Below are 14,320 nucleotides of genomic sequence, written 5' to 3'. Positions count from 1 at the left end.
AAACGGGTTGTTGCATGGGTTAAGGGTACACACGAACAAGAACGAAATGCTATTGTGTTGAAAGGTCACCCGGTCATGATAGAGTTAAAAAACTTGATTAATAGATACAGATCAATGCAGTAAGACTTCTCTCCAATCTTCTCTCCTCTTTTCCGTCCCCCTCTCTTGGGGGACTTTTACATATTATATAGGTTCTTTCCAATCATCTAGGTTTTACACTTGTTGATCATCCAAACCCCCATTTGAGCACATGTCCCATCAAACATCTCTCTCAATTCTTTGTGAGTTGCGGTAGCTAAGTCAGCACTGTTCAGGGGTCTTCTCCTTATTAATGCGGCCAGGAGAGTAGTTGTAATGCATTTAATGTGGTGGTGGCAGCCTTTGCTGAGATATTTCGGATTTCCTTCCTTTTTATGTATTTGGAAGATGGATTATAATGGCTTGGATGTACCTTTGCTCTGGATTTTGCAGTATCTGAGGAGAAATTACTCCTCGGACATGTTTTCTTTGCCCCAATGGGCCTGTAAGGATTGCTTGGGTCACGCTGGCTCCTCGGACGGGCTGCGACCTCGGATGGGCCTAGGGCCCAGCCTGTTATTTTGGGCCGGTCCCCACACACACACACACACACACACACATATATATATATATATATATTAATAGCCAAAACTAAGAGAAAATCCAATTAAATTCTAAACTGAAATATAATTTTGCGCCATGTATCTCATTTAATTTTTAAATTTGTCTGTCAAGTGAATTATTAGGTGCAAAAATTGAAGAGTCTAAATTCAATTAGATTCTAAATTGAATTTTAATTGGAGTTCAATTTTGCGCATGTGTTCCATCTAATTTTTAAATTTTTGTGGCAAGTAAATTATTGAATGCGAAAATAGAAGAGTCTAAATGTAACTAGATTCTAAATTATATATATGTAATTCTGATTGTTTTTAAATGTATCATTGCATATGCACGGGGTTATACATTTGTATATAATAATTGACAAAGATTTGTAAACTAATTATAGTAATAATGATAAATATAATAATTGAAAAGGTGAGTTTAACCTCTCCTATATGGTATTTTCTTTATTTTCTATTTTACACTATAGATCGGCATGCTACCTACACTAACTTTGTATAGTTTTTGGAGATGATTATTTTTCTAGACTTTTTACCCCCTCTCTAATGGGAAGTATTCAATTCGCTTCAAGGAGAAAATGAACAGATTTCAAGTGGCTAAGAGATTTCCATTTAAGGCTAAAAAGTCAGGGTGATATATAGTAGTAATAATCTTATCTTATAGAATAATGGACCAAAAAAAAGACATGTTATAACCCTTTAGTGTTATTAGCATAATTCAATCATAAAGTTGTTAAAAATTTATCCTTTCATGGTCAATGAAATTGATTTAATCTTAACTGGTCAAACGGTTTGATTATAACGATAAACTATTAATTAATTAGTGAAGGAGGAAGCATGAAAGCTAATAATAGTATAGAAGTTGAAGTGTAAACAGAAGAGTTCTTAGCAACCATGCATAAAATTAGTTAATATCAGTTGGATAGCTTTAATGGTGATGAGGTCAGGTACTGTATTATAAATAGCTTCAAACCAAATAGGGAAACCATCATATCGTACAACAAATTGGCAATAGCAGCGAAATAAAGAACAATAAAATGGGAAAGAATTTGAGCGTTGTAACAATTTCCTTGCTATTGTTGTTGGCATCCACCAGTGCCAGGCAAGTATTTGATGTTAAATCGTATGGAGGACAACCTAATGTCGATATCACCCAGGTATAAATATGTGTAGCACAATTAACTATACCTAATTAACATGAAAAGTGGGTTCTAGTTAACTTAACTAGTAAAGCCTTCTAATGTTAAATAAAAGTACTCGAGTTCAAACTCTACTTACACTAAAAACTCTTCGGTGTCTTGACCAGATGATAAAACATTAACATGAAAAAAGATTGTGATATATTGGTTTCGATTTTTCATAATGTGTTTATCAGGCTTTAACAAAAGCTTGGAAAGCTGCATGCGCAATAGCAGGAAGTAAAGTTGTGATTTCAGCAGGGACATACAAACTAGGTGTAGTGACTTTATTAGGTCCATGCAAAGGTGCTATTGAGTTTCACCTTCAAGGCACCCTACAGGCCCCATCAGACGTTGCCTCCTTCAACAGTATAGACTTTTGAGTTTCTTTTCAACGTATCAACAGTCTCACTGTGTCAGGTGGTGGAGTTTTTGATGGCAAAGGACAAACGACATGGCAAAAAATAATTGTAACAAAAAGTACAGCTGCAAAACACTTCCTATCGTAAGATTTCAATCTTAATAATTAGCATTTAAATTTCCATTATATTTATGTAGATATATATAGACACTACAACTTTATGAACTTTAACCATCACGAAATACTAATTCAAGCACTTATTTGTTTAATGATGTTAAGGATATTATCATATTATTAATAATTTGATGTAAGCTTTATATAGCGAGGTGTCACAACTCACCAAAAAAGATAATTCCAAATGTATATATGAGAAAGTCCAAATACGGAATATGGACACAACTTCTATGCCATCACCCTAACTTGTGCAACTGTGTGTAATGGAGAAAAAGTGGTAGTTAAAGGTGAAAGCGATGGTTCACCAATCATACTGGCATATAGCATCAAGCTGTGACAAATTTTTTTGTCCAAAAAGAATTTTTTATTATTATATAATATTGTTAAAGTAGTACCAACCACATTCATTGATATATATTTGTAATTTTTTTAATATAGTAATTCAAAGAAGCGTTAGCATTTTACTATAATATATTTAAATGAAAATATTTTTAGGAGAATATTTAAATGAAACTATGGCGTTCATATTTGGTGTTTTGATTTTTCTAACTTGTAAACATGAACAGAATATAAGGTTCGATTTCGTCACAAATTCAATAGTCCGTGATATTAAATCGAAGGACATCAAATTTTTCCACATAAACGTTATGGGATGCAAGAACTTGCAAATCCAACATGTTACCATAACTGCACCCGAAGATAGCCCCAACACTGATGGAATCCACATCGGACGTTCATCTAAGATCACCATCACCAATGCCAATTTTGGAACAGGTGACGATTGCATCTCCATTGGTGATGGAACCCAAGATGTTATTGCAAACCAAGTAACTTGTGGACCTGGCCATGGTATCAGTGTTGGAAGCCTTGGAAGGTACCAGAATGAACAACCTGTTTCAGGAATCAGAGTAATTGGTGGCACCCTTAGCAATACAAAGAATGGTGTTAGAATCAAAACATGGCCTTCTTGCCCTCCTGGGAGTGCTTCTGATATGCATTTCGAGAATATTATCATGAACAATGTTGCCAATCCTATCATCATTGATCAAGGCTACTGCCCAAACAATCAATGCTCAAACAAGGTTATTACAAACATCACAAATATATACACTCATTTTGATGTTAAAAGTTAAAAAAAGAAAAAAAAATTACAGACACTAATATCAAATTCTTGTGTGGATTTTTTTTTTGTTTGTTTTGCTTTCTGTCTCCCTCGAAAGTTAAGATCAGCAATGTTAGCTTCAAGAACATTAGAGGCACTTCTTCAACAAAAGAAGCTGTGAAGCTTATTTGCAGTAACAGTGTACCATGCCAACAAGTGGTGGTTGCTAACATTGATCTCGCATACAAGGGAGCAAGAGGATCTGCTACTTCCACTTGTGTTAATGTCAAGCCCACCGTTTCGGGCAAGCAGAATCCTCGTGCTTGTACCAGGAAACAATAATAAAATGCCTCCCAAGCTATTGTAACTAATGCGAAATGAGGAAATACTATTTGCAAATAGGTTATAGGAGTTCCATTCTAAGTAGAATTTCATTTACTTCAGTCTATCATGTTCCCTTTTTCTTTATTTAAATGAAATTGTGGAATGTTGGATAGTAATTTTTAGATTTGTTTGAGTTCAGCCTTTTACTAAAAGCTGCTATGATCTAGAGTGTTGTTGTAGATAGTATGTGTTTAGTTACTGTAGCTGGAATATTTCAGAATAAAACAAAAATTGTTATTAAACTCTTTGTAAAAAATTTTTCTTCACTAAATACGTGCTTGTGTTCATGATATGGTAACATTCAATTCATCTGCATGCATGTTTTTAATGCCAAATTAACTTGCGCTCATACTTTTCAACGACGGTAAGATATAAAACTCATAAAATGGACGCCATATATTCAAATTTGCTGTGTCTCTAAATATTGTATATTTTTAATATAGATTTTTGTAACAACTAAATTTTAATCAATTTTTTTTAAAAAAATATAACACATATTATTGAAGTTGATTATAGCACCAACGCAAAAAATTAAGATAGGAAATAAAAACCAATTACATAAATAATTTAGTAAACTTACTTAAATTTCTTACTAAAATGAAGCTATTTTGGATGATTAATCTGCATATTCTAACAAATGATTAACAACGAAATTAAATGATTTCAAGTACCTAAATGGTTTATTGCATTAACTGTTGTCTTTTATCAATAATTTTGTAGTTCAATGATGTAGGCACCTTATTTTGTCCGCCCTCAATTTGTGTACTAGACCCCAAAAATTCCAAAAATATTATTTTTTCTCCATGGGTACGAGGAAGAATCTAGATTGACGTGGCACAACCCGTTTGGGCATCGGAGCACTCAAAGTGCTTTTTTTGGTCAAATTGACCAAAATGCCCCTGGTTAACCATGGGTTGACCGAAAGTCAAAGTCGGTCAAAATTATTCCAAAACAACATTTTTCATGTTTCTACATCAAACCCGAGCTACTCGGTCATTTTCGTCAACTTTGACCAAGTTTAACCCGAGATTAACTCCCAAGGGCACTAGAAACCTTAATTTTGATTTGACTGATACAACAAGTTGGGACCAGTGCCATAGCGAAGATTATCAAATTCCCTTTCCAACGACTATTCATGGGTAAAAATCGGAGTTAAAATGGTTAAAATATCTAGAAAACTTGAAAAACACATTAGCACGCTTCCCAAGGCCATAAATTTCTGACACAAAAATACAACGAAATGTTGCCAGATTTTCACTATGGAAATTTGGTAACGACTTCAAATACACTTAGAAAGCATCAATCCAAACCATACCCATTCCAAAATCAAACTTGAAATCCCAACATGTTCAAAGCCCCGTAAGCTAATGCCAATAGCTTGTTTTCAATTGGTAATGTCTAAAAATTACAATTTTACCAAAACAAAGGACGGTCTTTGGACAGGCGTTTTGAGGTGTCTAACACCTTTCCCACACGTAACCAGACTTTCGAACTCAAGAATCAAGATTTTTTGCCCATTCACATTAGATTAGGAAAAATGCCTTTTTTCTTAACCTAAGATCGGTAATAAAATCAAATAGAGTTAGGTGACTAGTCATAGCTTAGAAAAACCCAATGATTGGTGGCGACTTCACTTACCTTTGGTAATTTTCTTAAAATCGACTCATATTCCAGTCGCATACTCGAGGTATGACACACCTCCATATATCATCTCTCGCATTGAGGCCAAGATGAGATGAAAGGTGTGCAAGCATCGCCGCAACAGGTGGTGGAGCAGCCGTAAGGCGTTGCAAATGACATAACACGCTATCATTTATTAAGAGAATCACGGTTCAAATCCTCCTAATATTAACTATAAAATTATAAAAATAAAACTACTACTTTTTTAAAAACTTAAATTAAAAAATTTTCATTCAAAATTACAAATATTTACATTTTTGGTTTTTTTTTTTTTTTGGTTTTTTTTTTTTTTTTGCTTTGGTTAAAGATAACTAAGTACGAATTAATTATAACTATTCAATCTTGGCCTGTGCATGTGCATAAAGTTTACTTAAATAAAATTGGAAAATAAGAAACATATTTTAAATATGATGGTATCCCCATTGATATAATCTCTCGTGCACACTTTATGTTTTAAATAATATTACGTACTATTTACATATTAGGCAAAACTTAGGTACAGTATCTTAGCTACAGTACATTAGGTTCCTTACTTAAAATTTTGACATTAGTCCAATTTAACAACTACTTCAGATTTCAAATGGCGTAAATGCTCTTTTCGTCCCTACATTTTGGGGTTATTTCTATTTTGGTCCCTACATTTCTATTTTACCACTTTTAGTCTCTAATCCAATTAACATGTGTTATTTTAGTCCTTTCCGTCAGCCAACAGACGGAAATAGCTTACGTGGCTAATGGAACATTCTATTGGCTGACGTGGTGTTGATGTGGCATTGATATAACGATTAAAATATTATTAAAATTTAAAAAAAAAAACTTTAAATCTAATTTAATTTTTTAAAAAAAAAATATTACTTATCATTATTAATTTTCATTGTTCTTCCCAATCCAACCCAGCAACGAAGAACTCAAACCCAGATTACAAGAACACAAACCCAGATTACAACAACACAAACGAAAAAAGAAAAAAAAAAAAACTAGAGATCAAACACAAACACAGACCCAGATCACAACAACACAAAACCCACACCCTCTTAAACGCACACTCTCTCTCTCTAACCTGCCTCTATAAAAACCCACACCCTCACTTCCTTCCTTTCCTCAAACACCGTTTCTGACTCTTTCACTTGTTCCAAACAAATCCAATTCTCCAAAACTTTTACAAACCCAAATGGCTCCTAGAGACAGATCTGGCTCCATCAACTCGAATCCGAACTCCAAGGAGATCCGATACAGAAAAAAGAAGAGGAAGAACGCGTTGGTCGGATTGTCGATGGCGAGCAAACGGCGCGTGGCGGAGATGAGCGTCGGCGAGCCGCGGTAGGTGAGGACGGTGCCCTTAGGGCGGGTGACGTTGATGGAAGGATCGGCGTGGACATACACGTTGTAGAGGTTTTTGGAAGGGGCATTTTGGAAAAACTGCTGCCAGAGAGGGGCGAAGTGGAGGTCGGAGTTGGTGAGGAAGAGGAAAGCGATCTTGAGTTTGGGGTTTTTGCTATTTGGGTTTGCTTGGGTCTATAAATTTGGATTAAGGCGTGTAAAGACTTGGGTTTGTTGAAGGTATTTTGAATCCTTGAAGGTCTTTGTGTTTGTAATGGGAATGTGAATGAATGATAGAGTAATTGTTGAATGTTTTTGTGTTTTGTAAATCTGTGGGCATGTCTTTGTGTTTGTAAATCTGATTGATTTTATGGCTTTTGTTGCTAAGGAAATATAAGAAAAGAGAAAAAAAAAATATTGATTTTTTAAATTTTTGGGAAGAACATGATTTACAGGAAGAATACATGTTCTAGATTCTTCATGTTCTTCCCAAAAAAAGAGAAACAAAATAAATTTATTTCTTTTCTTTTCTTTAAAAAAAAAAAAGATAGTTAGAAATTTTTTATATTATTTTATCTGATGTGGCTTTTTTAATAATATTTTAATTCTTCCGTTAGCCACGTCAGCTATTTTCGTCTGTTGGTTGACGGAAATGACTAAAATAACACGTATTAATTAGATTAGGAACTAAAAGTGGCAAAATAGAAATGTAGGGACCAAAATATAAATGACCCCAAAATATAGGGACAAAAAGAGCATTTACGCCATTTCAAATCTTTCGAATTCTAGGATTTGTGCCTTCTGCTGAAGAATAAAGAGATGAGCTATGCTTTCTACTCCAAATAAAGTAAAAAGCCAAAATCACCGTGGGAAGTCCAAATAAATCCAATAGTCACTAGCTCACTGCAACTAAAACCATATAAAATAATAAAAATAACAATGAAGATAGTGGATGTGGAGGTACTCCTTTTGAGAGAACAAAAAGGAAAACAAAGAAGTCCATCGGCTGTAAACTTGTTCTCATCTCAGCCCATCGAAAGCTATGCTTTCTACTTTCCCACGGTGCTCACCAAAAGCAAACAAAAAATCTCCAGCAAAAAAATAAAGAAGAAAGGAGAAAATAAAGAAGCCGGCGGCTTTTTATTGCCGGAAAAACTATGGAAACCCTAACTTTAACTATTCTAACACTAGATCTAGCCGGAAACCAACAGTCCGGCAGGAGAAGAAGAGGTATGTCACCACAGTGGAGCCATTGGTCTTGAAGAGGTTGAGCTCTGTGGACGATCTGAAAGTGGTGAAGACCAGTCCGGTGATGGAGAAGGTGATAATTTTAAGAAGAGGCGAGTCATTGGACTCAAAGATCAAGAGCAAGTCTAAGAAGGAAGCTTTCTGCTTTTTTCCCCTTTCTTCCTTATTTTTTTACTGTGGCTTTTTTGTTTGCTTTTGATGATGATATCTATTTATTCTTCAGCAGAAGGCACAGATCCTATAATGCCAAGATCTGAAGCCATAGGTTCTCTTGCAGTTTCAGTACAGGAAAAAGAAGAAGAAGAAGAAAAAAAAAAAGAAAAAAAAAGAAAAGAAATTTTAGTTTTAACGCCATTTGCTTGGGTTGTAAATTGGACAGATATCAAAATTTTAAGTAGGGAACCTAAAGTACTGTACCTAAGATACTATATCTAAGTTTTGCCCTTACATATTATTGAAGTCTATTATTACTATATCATGTATTGTAAATATGAGTGTTATGTCATTCTAAGGCGAACATAACTTTTTTTTCAACTACTAATGATTGTGACTGAAAATAATAAAGCTTTAACTTGCAAAATGCAATAGCAACCAATGGGTCAGTTTTAATACAATATTAAGAAATGAGGCTAGATCCTTAGAATAGCTTAATAATAATTTTAATCAAATATTAACTGAATAGTTAAGCAATCAAGATTCAAGTTTGACATTGTTCATGGACAAACATTTTCGATGCAGTGAAGAATATACACACCCATATAGAGACCTTATAGGACAAAAACCCAAACTGTAAAAAACACTAAGAAACTAAGCCCAACTCAATAAGTCTACTATTAAACAATGGTACAATACATTATATACTCATACAACAATCCCATAATAGTAGCCGGTTTAGGAACCTTAGCTCCTTGCTTCGCTCATACTCGTAGTCGGTTTAAGAACCTTAGCTTCTCGCTTCGGCTAGCTATTGCTGATGCTGCTGTAGAAATCAAAATTTTATGATGTATTTGCATTCGTTTGATCGATCATGATCAAATATTTGTGATCTAGTTAATTTCCATTTGATGATGTGTCAATAGCGGACAATCAACAAACGAAATCAAGCCACATGGCAAGCCCATGAGTTACTATGACGCACATAGAAATGACATGTGTCCAAGCCATGGGGTTGTGTTGAAATATGAAAGCCATGTGGCAATGGCAGAATAAAAGATGCACATGGAAAGTTCTTATTAAATACACGACCAAAATTAAATTCAAATTCAAAATTTGTAATTAAATCTCAATAAATACTAAGTGAAATTTCCAAATCAATGACCATTGAGCCGCCTATAAATATAGGCCTCTCGTATGAGAAAAAAAAAAGATAGACACTTAGGCTGCGTTTGTTTCACATGATTTCAATTTTAGGAAACTGTTTTACACCCATATGTGTGTTTGGGCACCCATGGAAAAAATGGTCAATGGAAAATAAGCAACCTGTTGACTGTAAAATAACCCACCAAAAGCATAAAATCGTTTATGCTTTGATTTTACCTTCAACCATTTTTCGGAAAATACACCCAGAAGAGAGAGACTGAGACTGAGCTCAAGCACACGCCACCTGAAGCTCATCCTTGCCGGTCAGATCGCCGTCCTTGTCCCATCCACGCAACGATGAGTGCTATATTCCTCTTCCTTCCTTTTTGTTGCTTGCGTAAACCCATCTGTTCAAACCCACCCTCATCGAAAGTCCCCTCCATCTTCGTCGAGTAATGCCCAAAGCACAAGGCGTGGTCTGAAGTCCCCTCCAGCTTCATCGTCCCCTCCATTTTTTCTTGTTCAAACTCAACCCGATTTGGTTGCATCCCACCACACCCATCCTTGAAACCTAGAAAACCCATTCCTTAAACCCATTCCGACAAACCCACCACTCCGATGAACCCATTCATCAAACCCACCACTTTGACGAACCCAACACTCCGGCGAACCCATTCCGCAAACCCATTTCTCAAACCCCCACTGGCCACCACCGACCACCAGCCCACTCCACTCCACCCCCAAACCCACCCGATCTGGCTGCCGCCGCCTCCATCCACTTCGATCCTCTCTTTCCCTCAATCTCTCACTCTTTCTTCCTCCTCTCATTGAGTTTGTGAATAAAATATGTTTTTATTTTGATTTTTGGTTGTGTTAAGTGTATATTTTGAATTTTTCTATTATAAAATTTGTTTAGGATCTGAGAAAATGGCTGAGATAATGTGAAAAATTTGTAGGAAAATAACATTTTCAGAATGTTACCAAACATCGGAAATTTTCTGGACTATTTTCCATTACAGAACCAAACACTCAGATTTCATTTTCCTTTACGGTAATTCACTTTCCTTTGCATTCATTTTACATTCAGAATTCGATTTACATTGAACCAAATGCAGTCTTAGAGAGAAAAACCCTATTGACACTCTATCAAAATAAATAGTCATCTCTAAGTCCAAAAGAGCATCACAACTCCCTCAAAATCAATGCTCATTCCTACTTCTTTAAATCAAAGTAAGGATTTTCCATCATGTTCCTTTGATTTGGTACGAGATTAATCCAACGTCTCTCGCATCAAATCAAGTACGTAAGTTCAACTACTCATTAAACTCGAAGACAATAACGCAAGATTCAAGATCATGCTTCATAGCTTTTTGGATTGTAAAGCTTCTTAGAGATCAAATCAGAGGAGTTTATTTTATTCTATCATTTTAAAGAGTTATATAGATAACTGTACTCACTTCCATATCAATCAATATAAATTGATCATTTGGTACAATGTATCGCTATAATGTTATTTATCTCTTATGAAATATTTTTTTTGTACAAATGTCAAGAACACTTGGTTGGAGTCCATCCTAGAAATCTTCATGCCTCCAATCCACCCAGATCAATGGCCTCAAAGAAGTCCAAGATACCCACGAATGCAACCAAAATAGTTGGAGGTTTAATAAGCAACAATACTTCCACGGTCCCAGTTGATTGCTTAAATTTACACTATTATTTTAGTTTCAATAGGCAATATCACAAAAATTTTATTTTTAATTACATGTAAATATATGAGTTTAAAATATATCTCTTATATATATATATATATATATATATATCTATATATTCTTAATGTGTATTTTCCCCTTAAGGGAGATTAAAACTAGTCAACTGATCATGCTAACATGGAACCAAGAGAATCCAAGGTCAAGATCAATTGGGGCATGACTTTTGAGCATTAAAGAAGTTTAAAAAAAAAAAAGTACTGGAATTAAAAAGGGAAGAAAAATATTCGTTCAAGCCAAAATTGTAAAAATCCTAATATGGATACATTCTGCACTGTTTTAGTATTTTTGCCATAACTTGTTACACAAATGTCCGATAGTAGAAAATCTTCAACTTTTTAACTTAACACATATTCCAAAAAAAAAAAAAAAAAAAAAAAAATCTTTTTGGAGGCCAAAAGTGGGATGGAAGTTGACAGTAGATACAATTCCAAAAATCACGGATTTTACATCCTAAATTTGTGGGATTTTCTCTTTAGCTTTTGGAGGAGGTTGACACAATAGAAGAGGAAAAGTCCTAGAACTCTTTTTAATATTTTTTTCTTCTTCTTTTAGAGGTTTAGCATTGATTTCTTTTGCGTAACTATGTTTGGCTAAATCTCTAGCTAGGATTAGAGGTGAAACCTAATATTTTTAACATGTGTTCTTGGGATTATCCATGTGCTTTCTATAGATTGATGATTGAATTTTGAGATTAATTTACTATTTGGAATCATTGCATGTTGACAAGTTCTTAAGATTTAATATGATATATATATATATATATATCAAATGTTTCAACTCTTTGATTCGTTATGATCTTAGAGTATATTGAATGCTTAATCTCTCCTGTAATATGTCAATTAAATTACTTGTTCAATCACTCATATTCAATCTAGTTTACACATTGACACCTAGGGAGTTCAGAAAGCACCATGTACAAATCATCAACAACCTAAAGAACAACTACCATTATAAATATGGAGATGATGTTTTTGGACTTAAAACTCTTTAGCCCAAAAGAGAGTGTGAATTCTCTTTTAAATCAAAATATTAGAAACTACACTTTTGTACAGCTATTTTTGGTACGAGAACTTCCATGTTGCTTTTGAAGTGTTTAGTGCAAACCACGATCATCAATTGGATTATGGTCGAGCCAATTGGACTTGGACGTTACATAATGATGGATTCAACTTTTATCAAATAAAATATCAAGAGAATGTGAAGCAGCATGATTGAGAAAAATAAATATCAAGGTGATGAAAAGATTGCATGTCATAATAAATAAAATAGGTGATTTGATGAAGGAAGCTTAACATGTAATTTATAACCTAGCTAAAATGTTAGTCTCATTAACATCAATATTGGCATGTATTTTCTATCATTAAAAAGAAAAAGAAAAAGAAAAAACGAAATATTTTCCTCTCATTTGATGTGAAACATACTATTGTTCAAAATTCATATTTGTTGAAGTTCAACCAACATCTAAGTCATATTCAACCAAAGTAAGAATAATCGTGGGTTGATACATGAACAATGATATATTTTATGGCTCGTCATTGTTGATAATCGGTATTAGTATTAAACACTTCAAAAGTTGTGTGGAAGTTCACCTACCAAAAATAGTAGTAGAAAAGTGTCATGTTTTAGAACTTGATGAAAAAGGAGAATTCCCACTTTCCTTTGGGTTGATGAGTTTTAAGGCCAAAATCATCATCTCCATCTGCTAGTTATTTAAAACCTCTACTTTTAGGTCCGGTCAAAATTTGAATTTCATTATTTCTACATTCTCTTTCTCTTTACTATTCATAACCTGATTTCTTTATCACAAATTTATCTTTGAACAACACAATTTTGTGGAGGTTGATGGTGGTAATATGTCACAGTCTAGGGGGAGAAAGCAAGCAAGTTTCATGGTTGGAGAATTAAGGAGGGTAAGTCGGTGGAGCTTTTGTATTCTACATACTAAAATCTCATAGATAGACAATTTTAGTCTCTTAGTCTCTACTTTAAGAAACGAAAAACGCTTCCAATTTCAAACTTCTAAATTCTAAGAAAGACCATTGAAAGTATTTGTTGATTTCGTTTGTTTATAATTCGATAGTTGCAATAGAGAAGAGAGAATTTAAACTCTAAATATTTTATTTAAAAATACTCAAAAGGTGACAAAACTACAATATTCTTGGCATTACGATTATGATAAATGTTTGTTGGTTATCATAATTATCAAATTTCTTATTTATACAAAAAGGATTATGTCTAACTTTCTCGAGCATTGCACTAGCTACCAACTAGTCTATATATATAATAATAGGTAAAACTGAGAGAAAATTCAATTAGATTTCAAATTGGAATTAAATTATAGTATAATTTTACGTTATGTGTCCCATCTAATCTAAGATTTTAAATTTTTGTGTCAAGTGAGTTAATTTAATATAAAAATTGGATTTCAATTAAAGTTTAATTTTGTGCAATGTGTTTCATCTAATCAAATTTTTTTTTTTTTAATTTTTGTGTCAAATGAGTTAATTTAGTGTAAAAAACGAGGAGTCTAATATAAGTAAACCATAAAAAATATAACTTTTGAATGATTTTATATTTATGAGCCATTTTTTTGTATAACTAAAAACAATTCAAGAGTATAAGTCATATATATATATTAATAGCCAAAACTAAGAGAAAATCCAATTAAATTCTAAATTGGAATCTAATTTTGCGCCACGTATCTCATCTAATTTTTAAATCTGGGTGTTAAGTAAATTATTAGGTGCAAAAATTGAAGAGTCTAAATTCAATTAGATTCTAAATTGAATTTTAAATGGAGTTTAATTTTGCGCATGTGTTCTATCTAATTTTTTAATTTTTGTGGCAAATAAATTATTGAATGCAAAAATAAAATAGTCTAGATCTAATTAGATTCTAAATTATATATATATATATAATTCTGATTTTTTTTAAAATGTATTCGTGCATATGCACAAAATTATACACTAATTTTCATAATAGTTGAGTTGACAATATTTTATTATGAACATAACACTGTTATCTATCATTCACAATTTGCTACATCGGTATTTATGAAATTTTTTGCAAAGTTTTAGGGTTTGAATTTGACCCAAGTAAAAGTATAGGGTTATTTTTTGGTTATAAAACCCATCCCAAAAAAAAAAAAAAAAAGTTTATAAAAA

The 14,320-nt window shown here is 33.4% G+C and overlaps 1 pseudogene; it reads left to right on the top strand.

The window, feature by feature from the left end:
• Nucleotides 1-1,675: 1,675 nt before the first annotated feature.
• On the top strand, nucleotides 1,676-3,795 carry LOC115957237 (annotated as a pseudogene).
• The last annotated feature ends 10,525 nt before the right edge of the window (nucleotides 3,796-14,320 follow it).

The sequence above is a fragment of the Quercus lobata genome, chromosome 8, assembly GCF_001633185.2.
Source record: "Quercus lobata isolate SW786 chromosome 8, ValleyOak3.0 Primary Assembly, whole genome shotgun sequence".
Taxonomy (NCBI): Eukaryota; Viridiplantae; Streptophyta; class Magnoliopsida; order Fagales; family Fagaceae; genus Quercus; species Quercus lobata.
The sequence above is the reverse complement of the archived record's forward strand: the minus strand, read 5'-3'. Positions and strand labels throughout refer to the sequence as shown.